A 10,014-nucleotide genomic window follows, 5' to 3' on the forward strand; every position below is an offset into this window, starting at 1 on the left:
GGGAATAAGCGTCATTGGCAACCCAAATAATTTCACCCTCCTCATACAAAGAGTTGCTAGAACCCGAGACCTTCACCATCTTGACTTGAACAAATCCACCCTTGACAACATTAAGCACTTTTCCACTCACAACCGGCTTCATTTTAACACCACAAAGAACTCTTAGCCTCACTTCACTCTAAGAATTCACAAAATCGAGATCACCGGAGGCTTACTATGGCTTTGGGAAGGTTTGGGAAGAAGCGGGAAAATTTGATTTCTTGGGAGATTGATGATTGCTCGAAATAGTTTAAATTTCCTGTGCATGGGAAACGTTTATTGCTCTTTATTGGGTAATTGGCATTTAGGCTTTACATGTGAAATGAAACAATCTGATGAAATTTTATTGGGGATGAATAAGTAAAGTTTCAAATTTTTTTAGGGGTGAATAGTAATTTTAAAACCTTATTAGATAAATAAGGAAATTTAATCATTTTGTATGATGTACGGGAAATTACGGAGTTTGGGGTGTCTGTATTATTTATGTGTTAGTCATAGGCAGAAAAAATCGGTAACCAAATTGGTTCACCCTACCCATAATCGAACCGGATTTCGGTTCAAGTGAAAAACTGAATCGAAACGGAACCGTTTTCTACTTGAGTCAGTTTCTAACCAAACTAAAAAATCGATTAATCAGTTAACCAATTTAAACCAATCTTCAAAGGAGTTAGACTAGTTTGGCCCAATTCAATCAAACCCTCCATTTTAACCCAATTTCTTTTTAAACATGTTTATTCCAATGGGCCTGGTATTCAAAATTTCAAAGACTTAATGATTACAAAAAGAAAGAAGATAATAAGCAAACATTATATTAAAACGGCAAGTGGTATGACATTGAAAGAGAGAAAGTGCTTCCTGGGTGTGAAAGAAAGGCGAGAAAACCAGCAGCAGAAGAATAACAAGAGGATATTTTTCTTATCTATAATCTGAATACGTGCGAGGGAATTCAACGTGGAGGCGAAGAACCCAGAACCAAGAAAACGAAAAACGAAGCGACTGAAATGAAGATACCCGAATAACATCTGCCATTTATAGATTGATTGATCAAAAAAAAATAACAGAGGCTTGGTTTGGAGTTAATATATTTAAAAAGGAACAAAAGAAGGAAAATCTAGGAAAATGAAGAAAGAACTTGATTCAAACTACATAAGGTCAAAAAGAGATGGAGACTGACAGAGAGTTGATAAATTTGAGTGCTTTTGTCGCCGCAAAAGACAGAGGGTTTGAGAGAGATGAAAATATACCGTCCTGGACGGCTGCACTAGTGGAAGAGAGTTAGACTTGGTTTAGTTCCGCTTCGATCACCGTTTGTATTTTTTGAAAACTGAAATTATCCATTCCCCGAACGAACTGAACCAAATCCGAAAAAAAAAAAACCGAATTTTCAGACCAGTTTTTTCGGTTCGGTTTCGATTCTTTTTTTTCCCCACCCCTATTTAGCAAAAATTAAAGCAGCGGAGATAATTTCAATCATCAGATTAAATATAAACTTTATGACAATCACATGCAATATCAACCCAAATAAATGCATCTTCCTTCAGCTCACTTATACATGAGAAGTCACAGAATTGTTTACTCCTGACTCTCTCCTAACATATTTTTGTCTTTTCTAAAATAAAATAAATTGTTACCTTATGATCAGGATCTAAACTGATGTATGATGAACGTGTTCAATTCTTTCAATGATCAAAGAGCGCCTCAATGACTTCATCTTTAAGAGCCTTTCAATAGCTGCGGCACCAGACAGAGCCATGCTCCAAAGTGTAATGGAGTACAATTTTCGATACATCACACTTGCAGGACCTCTGAATTGCTTGCTATTCTTTTTTCTTAGCCCAACATGACAAGAGAAACCCCATCAACGACATGATTACAGTCTGTACATCTCATAAAAAAAAAACGGGACTTATCAAATTCATATGTGGATGCTAAAGCCAGCCAATTTATAGACAATAAAGAAAATCTGTCAAATATAACATCATGCAGCTACTTCTTTTACCACATCATACAGTTAACCACATCTCTAATGAAGCAACCTCTCCTTGTTGATCGACTTTTATAAGCAAAGGTGCATAAATCTATATAATGATGTTGCACAACTCAAGCACAATTAAATCAATAAATTTCTATATTCTAAATCCCAACTTCCAGGCAAAGGTCAAAGAGTATGATAATCTCATGCCCTTCCCAAAAGCTGAACCTCATCCAATTCATTTGTGGTATTGAATAGAATATCCAGAGCACAATAACACAGTCATCTAGAAAAAAGAAATGGGAAACTTTGGGATAGACTTAACCATTTAATCTTCTCTTTGGTATGCATACAACCGATACATATACAAACTTCGCTAATACTGAAATAAAAAAAAAATAAAAAAAAGAAAAAAAAAAAAAAAACAAAAAGAAAAAAAAAGAAAAAAAATAAAAATAAAAACAAAAAAAAATAAAAAAAGAAAAAAAAAAAAAAAAAAAAACAATACAAAAGAAAAACGATTGCAAAAAAAACAAAAAAAAAAAAAAATAATAAATAAAAAAAAAAAAAAAAGAAAAAAAAAAAAAACAAAAAATTAAAAAAAAAAAAAAAAAAAAAAAAAAAAATAAAAATAAAAAGAAAAAATAAAATAATAGAACTCAAAATAAAAAAATAAAACAAAATAAAAAAAAAACAAAGTTATCTGTGGTGTATTTGGTAGTTTGTTAATATCTGTACCAAGTACAAAGATTTTTCGCATATAAAAATAAAAAAGACTGATTAGCACCAGATTTTTCTATTCACAACTCAATGGCAAGAACTAGTTCAAACAAAAAGTCATTGACTTACAGAGATTGCTGGCGGCACACTCACAAGTGATCTTGGAAAACCATTAGCAAGTGCAAGAGCTAGGAGACTGCTCTGCATTCCTGTAAAAGGAAAAACGTCAGGTAGAAGACTATTAGTTTTTATAATTTCAAACATCATACCTGTCTCAAACGATAGTGTTCTTTGCAGCGCTTTCACATCATGTGCCCTCACGGAAGGTAAGCCAGTAAGAATATATCCTGCCACAAATGCTGACAGTGGAATGCAATTTGAGCGACAAAATAGTTACACCAAAAGGGGACATAACGGACTCCATGTTAATGGCAAAGTGGTGCCCAACACAGCAAGCTGTCACAAGCACTGACAGTGGAGGCAAAATGGACGATACATTTAGAAAAGCGGGGAGAGGAACCTGTAGGCACAGATATATGAGCCAGGTTGAGGACCTCTCAAATAATTCTCACTTCAAGCAATTTTACCTTCAGTTAATATCTCACCGATTCAAAGCAAGCCTCCAACTGGGTGCAACTACAATCTGCAAAATGCTGGAAACCATTCCTTTAACATCAACAGGCAATCTCTTCCCAATAAGCAAGAGTGATAGAGTTGGTGTAACAACAACCGCAGTAGCAGTAGACAATGATGTCATAACAATGCTTAGAGGGGCAAGAGGGTCTGTCAAAAGTAGCATAATTGGAGAGCTGAGCACACTAACACAGAAACCAACATAATCCCCGCACCTGATTCATGTTTGCATTATGCCTTCACACTACACTGTCAACTCTTTTGAGGTTAGACAAAACAAAACCTCACCTATGGAAGTAGGAAGTCCAAAAACTGTTACTGAATATTATGCCAAAAATATATCCTAGAATAGGCTTCCACCCAAACTGGCCAACATAACCTGCAAAAAATAGCTGCTGGTCTCTTGAGGCTTCAAGAAATCCTTTCGCTGGATTTAACCCCAACTGCAAACATCAGAAACCCTAATGCTGGAGCATAGTACCTACAAATAGATTAAAATAGAATCATAAGCATAATATTTCCTTGAAGAATTTACTTCACATGTAGCAATACTTTTCATATGAAATTTGTCATCATAGCACTGAGTTTCAATGTCCTAAATCAGTGAATCAGTGATAAGAAAAAATGATTTGAATCCTCAGAAGTTGCAAAAAGTTTCTCAAGTAGCAAATATTACATATCAAATGGAAGCACGTAAACTGATTCACAGGAGTGTTTTGAAAAAAATGCTACTACGTCAATTTGTGCATTTCCAACAACTTTTAAAACACCCTCATTGCCCACAGGACTAGCTTCTCCTCATTTGGATTTAAAAGAAACAATAGGAAAATCTCATCAGGACAAAAGGTATCCACTTGCACCTCAGACAAGAAACAAAATCAAGTGAGAAATCAGACAACACCTACTCTTTCCTCTTATTGATGATTCTTCCCCTCAAGCACATCATTCTAACAAGTTTAATGAAAGTAAAATTGATGGAAGCAAAAGAAGGCAGCTCCAGGAAAAATGCAATCTGAGATTCTGAACAAAAATAGATATATATATATATATATCTTATATATTATATAATATTATATATAGTTTTGTAAGAAAGACAAGAAAGAAGATCGTTGTCAGTTTATCGATATGCACTAACGGCCGCAGGCCAAGGTCGGTGAACTGAACACGGTTTGCCCACCACTCCCATATAATTATATTATCTTAAAACAGTATATAAGTTTTTTGTTTCAGTCGTTTCAAATTTAGCCACAATCTTCCTCACTCACCTTGTCTAGATCTTTTCTTAGCAACATTGATGTCACCTAACAGATTCCCAAATTTATATTTAAAATGATGCTTTATGGTCCAGTATAAACAGGTCACACCTGCTTTTCTTCCTGTTACTCATTCCAGTGATCTCTTAGAATTGCACAGAAATAAAAAGATATAGCAACTATCCTCTCATGTTCGTTGGTCAAAGCAGATAAATGTCACCACAGAGTTTTTAAACAAGGCATTAGCATTCACATACCTTCTTAACCACCATGAAAAATGTGAAAGACAAGAGCCACACTGTGCTAGCAATGACTACATGGGGCAAAGGGTATTTGATTGCTTCAATATATTAACAAAATTATTCTCCTGCTTAACCACACAACGAGGAACGCAGAAGCTGCTATCAGTATGGCCTAAAAATTACTCTTTATACTATACATATGAATCATAATACAGATATAAATTCAAAGTAAAAAAGAAGTTCAAGCGACCAGTAAACACTCGAAAGATTCAGTATTAGAAAAAATTAATGTTTAAGACTCAACTGGATTGACTAATATTCCGCTCCTTATATTACAACTCTAAACCCTAAACCTAAAGAAAACTGTGTGCATCATTCTTTCATTAATTAACAGATAATGTTAATAAAAAAACGATTTTAGTTGATTGAAAGTTATCCACTAGAGCACAAATTTATAAATTGGTAAAATCATAAGTATTGTAAAATATAAATCAAAAACCTTATAGGTCCAGTAACATAATTCTGATCTGAATTTTGATCAAAAGAACCCGAAAATTCTCTGACAAAGATTTGATCCCAAATGTCTTGAGCTCCTAATTTTTACTTCAAAACAATAAAAAAATAAAATACACCCACATCGAAGCCAATATAAATAAAAATGATACTAAACGGATAGTTTAAGGGAAATAAATAATATATAAAAGAGCACTTACACCCAATCCGAGTCAAAACGAACTGGGAATCCTATAAATCAATCTAAGTACAATATCATTAAAATTACTACTAAGAAAAACAAATATTAAATTTAAAAAAAAAAAAAAAGCCCTGACCGAGAAGAAGAGTATGAGAGATTTCGAGGGAAGACTGGAATGTTATGTTTTGAGATTTAACAGAGAAGGTTTTGGCGTTCAAATACAAGCGTTGAAGTTGTAAACATGTTCAAGTTGGATTCATCTTCAGAAACAAAAAAGGATTTTGGTTTTTTCAATTGAAGAATCTGGGAATCTAGTCAGTTTAAGTCAAATATAAAGAAAGTTTGGTAATTTGGTTTGGGATGGCTATTAATTATATGAACTTGTTTAAAATTTGATTTAACCAAATGAAAAAATTTAGAAAAAGAACGAGGCAATGAAACTCAGGAGACAAGAGTAGTAGAATTTAGTATCTGAAATGCGTAACACTACCTTATAAGGAGACATACAAAAAGTCATATAAGAGATAATCCCTACCCTTAAAAGAAGGAAAAAGAGAGAGAGAGATTTTAAAGATAGAGGTTGTCTCTTTGTATGATCTTGTATTGTTTTCATATAATTAGTAATTTTCAAACAAATTGAGAATATGAAATTAAAAAACAAAAAATGGTTTCTAAAAATCACTTTCATGCATAAATTTCTTCTCTTCTTTTTCTCATTATAAGGTAAAATTAAAGAGCAGCAAATGCGTTGCGGTATGGGTATTCAAAAACCTTCGCAACCGGAACCGTTGGGTACCCGGGGTTTGGTTCTGGTTCTACCAGAACCGATCGTCAACGGGTAGATTTAGTTTGAAATCTGGAACCGACTCGTATGGTTCCAGTTTCGATTTCTACAGTCAAGAACCAAACCGGAACCGGAATGCGGACTAAATGAAATATTATTAAGAGTGGGGGTTTGCAATTTACCTGTCACGTATAAAAATGGGCAAAAAATTTCATTTTCTTTCTTCCCTTTCTCACGATCTTCGTCTGCTCTTGCTCTCTGTCCACTCACTTCAGATCAAGGCAAAAACTTTAGCTTTTTCTGCTTTTAATTTGTTTGGTGAGTGTGATCCTTGGAATTTAGAAGAAGACACTAAGCACTCCATTTTCTTAAAGTAATTTCCATTTCTTTCTTTTAATTTTATTTTTATTTTATTTAACCATAAATGAACTTTATATCCTTATTTCTCTGATGTGTGTACTGATTAATTATTGTGAAAAAGTGGTTATCAAGTTAGCTTTGGGTTTATTTGTGATAGATTTGATTTTTATATCTTGCTATTGCTGAGTATTGTGAGTATTGGGTGCAAAAACTTCAAGCTAAAGCAAGCATCATAGAGTTTTGAAGTGAAAGCATGAGCAACGGCAAGCCCGGACAGGACTTTTATTTTAAGAAATGTTATGCGTGTTTGAATTTATAGGCGTAAACGTGTTGTTGTTTTGGGTTGTGAGAGTTTTGTTTGCTACACACAATGTGTTAACCTGTTGCAAGAATTAGTGTTATGAATTGGTAGTCGGAAGATACAAATTGGGAAGCTTTGAGTTCATTATTTATTAGTTAAAGTGTTTAGTGCGCTGTTGAGATGTTTTTCCGTGTATGTATATCAGGATTTTTTTATTGGACAGCTCAATAAAAAGAATAGGAATTTAGGTATTATTATAGTGGTTAAGTGATTTTTATCCCTGCATCTATGTTGCCTTAGAATGATTGATCTTCAGCTCCTAAATTTCAAGTACAAATATAGAACACAAAATCTCAACAAGAAAGAAACTCCAGCCACATTAATTAATCAAAAGATTGACAGCCTATATTGATCCTCTTTCTCTCAAAAAGCATGTGACTTCGCCATGTTTTTAGTTTAGCTTCTATTGCATTTCTGCTGGAATTTTGTCTTCCCCAAATGGGACAACATTAAACATGGCATTTTGATATGATTTTATTTACTCATTGTGAACCTCTATATTATTGGTGACTGAAGGTTCAGTAAGTTTCCTTGTAGCATTCATACCTGGTGTATAAATTGTCAGTCCTTGTTTGGAAGTTATTTTTAAATTATTTAAACATGGAGTTGTTTTCTAATGCTGTTGTTAATAGGAAAAATAAGTCTTTTTATCTCTGTATCAATGTTGTTTGTGCTTAGTTGTAGACGTGTGAATTATATCTCTTATTTATTACACTGCTCAACTTGAATTTCGAGTGTTCTAAAGCATTTTTACTTTATGTTTGCCTGTGGCAATTTTACTGTTTTTATAGAACACAAGAGAAACACCCATGCAGAAAGTTATGACTCAGGTAACAAAATAATATCATTCTTTTATTTCATATTTAGTTAATTTATTCCCAAATTATTGTATTCAATATTTTGAACTTACTAATTGATTTTCTTGTATCTGTTTTGTAGAAATTAATGCACATGAGGCAAGCAATTTAGAGCATGGAGCATGAGATATTTTTATTTTTTCATATTTGGATATTGTTAATTGTTATGTTACTTATTTTATATTTTATGTAATTTCATCGTTTTAGTTTGGAGTTTATATTTTGAATTTGTGATTTCAACGGAGTATTGTATATTTTATTTTGAATTTGTGATTTTCAACTAGTATTGTAATATTTTAATTTTGAATTTGTGATTTTCATGGATTATTTATTTTTGGAGTTGAAATTTGAAATTTATAATTTTAATTTTGTTATAACAAGTGCCAAGTGGGGGGTATTTGTAAGTTTTTAAGAGTTTTTTTTGTTATTTTAAAAATTTGGGGGGGGGGGGGGGGGGGGGGGGGGGGGGGGGGGGGGGGGGGGGGGGGGGGGGGATATGAATTTTACAGGTACCCAAACCGGAACCATGGTTCCGGTTCTGGGTATCTAGGAACCGGAACCGTCGGTTCCAGTTCCGGTTCCTTTCAAAAGTGTAGGGAACCCAGAACCGATAACCCCTAGTTGCGGGCATCTCACCATGCCCGATCACCGTACGCATCCCTTGCACTATGATACACAGGCCAATAAACCTGCAAGGCGAGGCGCACAAGAAAACTTAGGATCACCCTTACATGGGGGTCGTCCACAAGCCTTCAACAGGCAACGGCAACCGGGACATCCACCATGCCACAAGCACAACGATCGCCCCCCCAAACCAACCGAATTGTTTGTAGCGACATTGGGGCATCAACCATGCCCGAGGATGCCTCACTTAGCCATACATCAGCACTATATAGGTAGAAAATGTCACGTGCTTATCATGGGTGTTCGTTTGGCAACCCGTGCATGGGGCTCAGTCACAACGTTGCTAGCGCTAGGTGGGGGCATCGAACCATGCCTGGGTACCGCAGCGCAGCCATGCATTGGCACTATATAGGCAGAAAATGCCACATCTTTATCATGGCGTTGGCTTTGGAACCCGTGCATGGGGCTCAATCTCCACTTTTCGCGAATTATTGCTTTGCTCCCAAAGGCCACAAGGCAGAGGCTTCATTGCACTACACCCAATTTTCTCGTAGCCTGCCCACAGATTGCTGCATGGGGTTGCTTTGGAGCTTAAAACATGGTGCTCGAGCCACCTTCCCACAACCTAACCCATTTCCCACATTAACCCATGCATGGGGCTCAGTCACAGCGTTGCTAGCGCTAGGTGGGGGCATCGAACCATGCCCGAGGTACACACACGCAGCCATGCATTAGCACTATATAGGTAGAAAACGTCGCGTGCTTATCATGGGCTTTGGCTTGGTAGCCCGTGCATGGGGCTCAGTCCCCATATTTGCACATTATGCTTTGCTACCGAAGGCCACAAGTTAAAGGCTTCATCGTACCACACCCAGATTTTCCGTAGCTTGCCCCCACATTGCTGCATGGGGTTGCTTTGGAGCTTCAAAACATGGGGCTCAGCCACCTTTCCCACTCCTAAGCACTTTCCCACGTTTCCTAGCCTATTCCACAGTTTCCTGCAAGCAGAAATTGCTTGGCCGATGGCCGGAGTTGGCCCAACGTTGCAGCCCAGGCTGGACCAGTTGGCTATTGGCACATCATCACAGGGCCATGGCGCATCACACAAGGCTCAAGCAACTAGACGCGTGGATGTGCCTAGGTTGGGGGGAGTCCAGCAAGCACACACCAAGGGACAGCACACAAGGCACAGCAGCAAGAAACTGGATTGAGAGAACCACCTCCCCCTACCCTAAGAGGCTTATTTGCACTAGGCAAAGTGCTAGGAGGGGGGTATACCCTATGTTTGAGTTTCACCCCTCCTCCTAAGAAGGGGCAAACTTGAATTTTGAGCTGGTTTTTTTGCATGGAGGTAAATAAAAATGCAAGGAGCTAACAAAAAAAAAAAAAAAAAATGCAATTTGCACTACTACATGATTTTTTGAAGATTAAAACTTTGAAAAATCATATACTTGATTTTGGGTCGGGGTTTGTTT

The 10,014-nt window shown here is 36.1% G+C and overlaps 1 pseudogene; it reads right to left on the reverse strand.

The window, feature by feature from the left end:
- Window positions 1-1,856: 1,856 nt before the first annotated feature.
- Window positions 1,857-9,267, reverse strand: LOC116111528 (annotated as a pseudogene).
- Between the last annotated feature and the right edge of the window lie 747 nt (window positions 9,268-10,014).

The sequence above is a fragment of the Pistacia vera genome, unplaced genomic scaffold (assembly GCF_008641045.1).
Source record: "Pistacia vera cultivar Batoury unplaced genomic scaffold, PisVer_v2 Contig642, whole genome shotgun sequence".
NCBI lineage: Eukaryota > Viridiplantae > Streptophyta > Magnoliopsida > Sapindales > Anacardiaceae > Pistacia > Pistacia vera.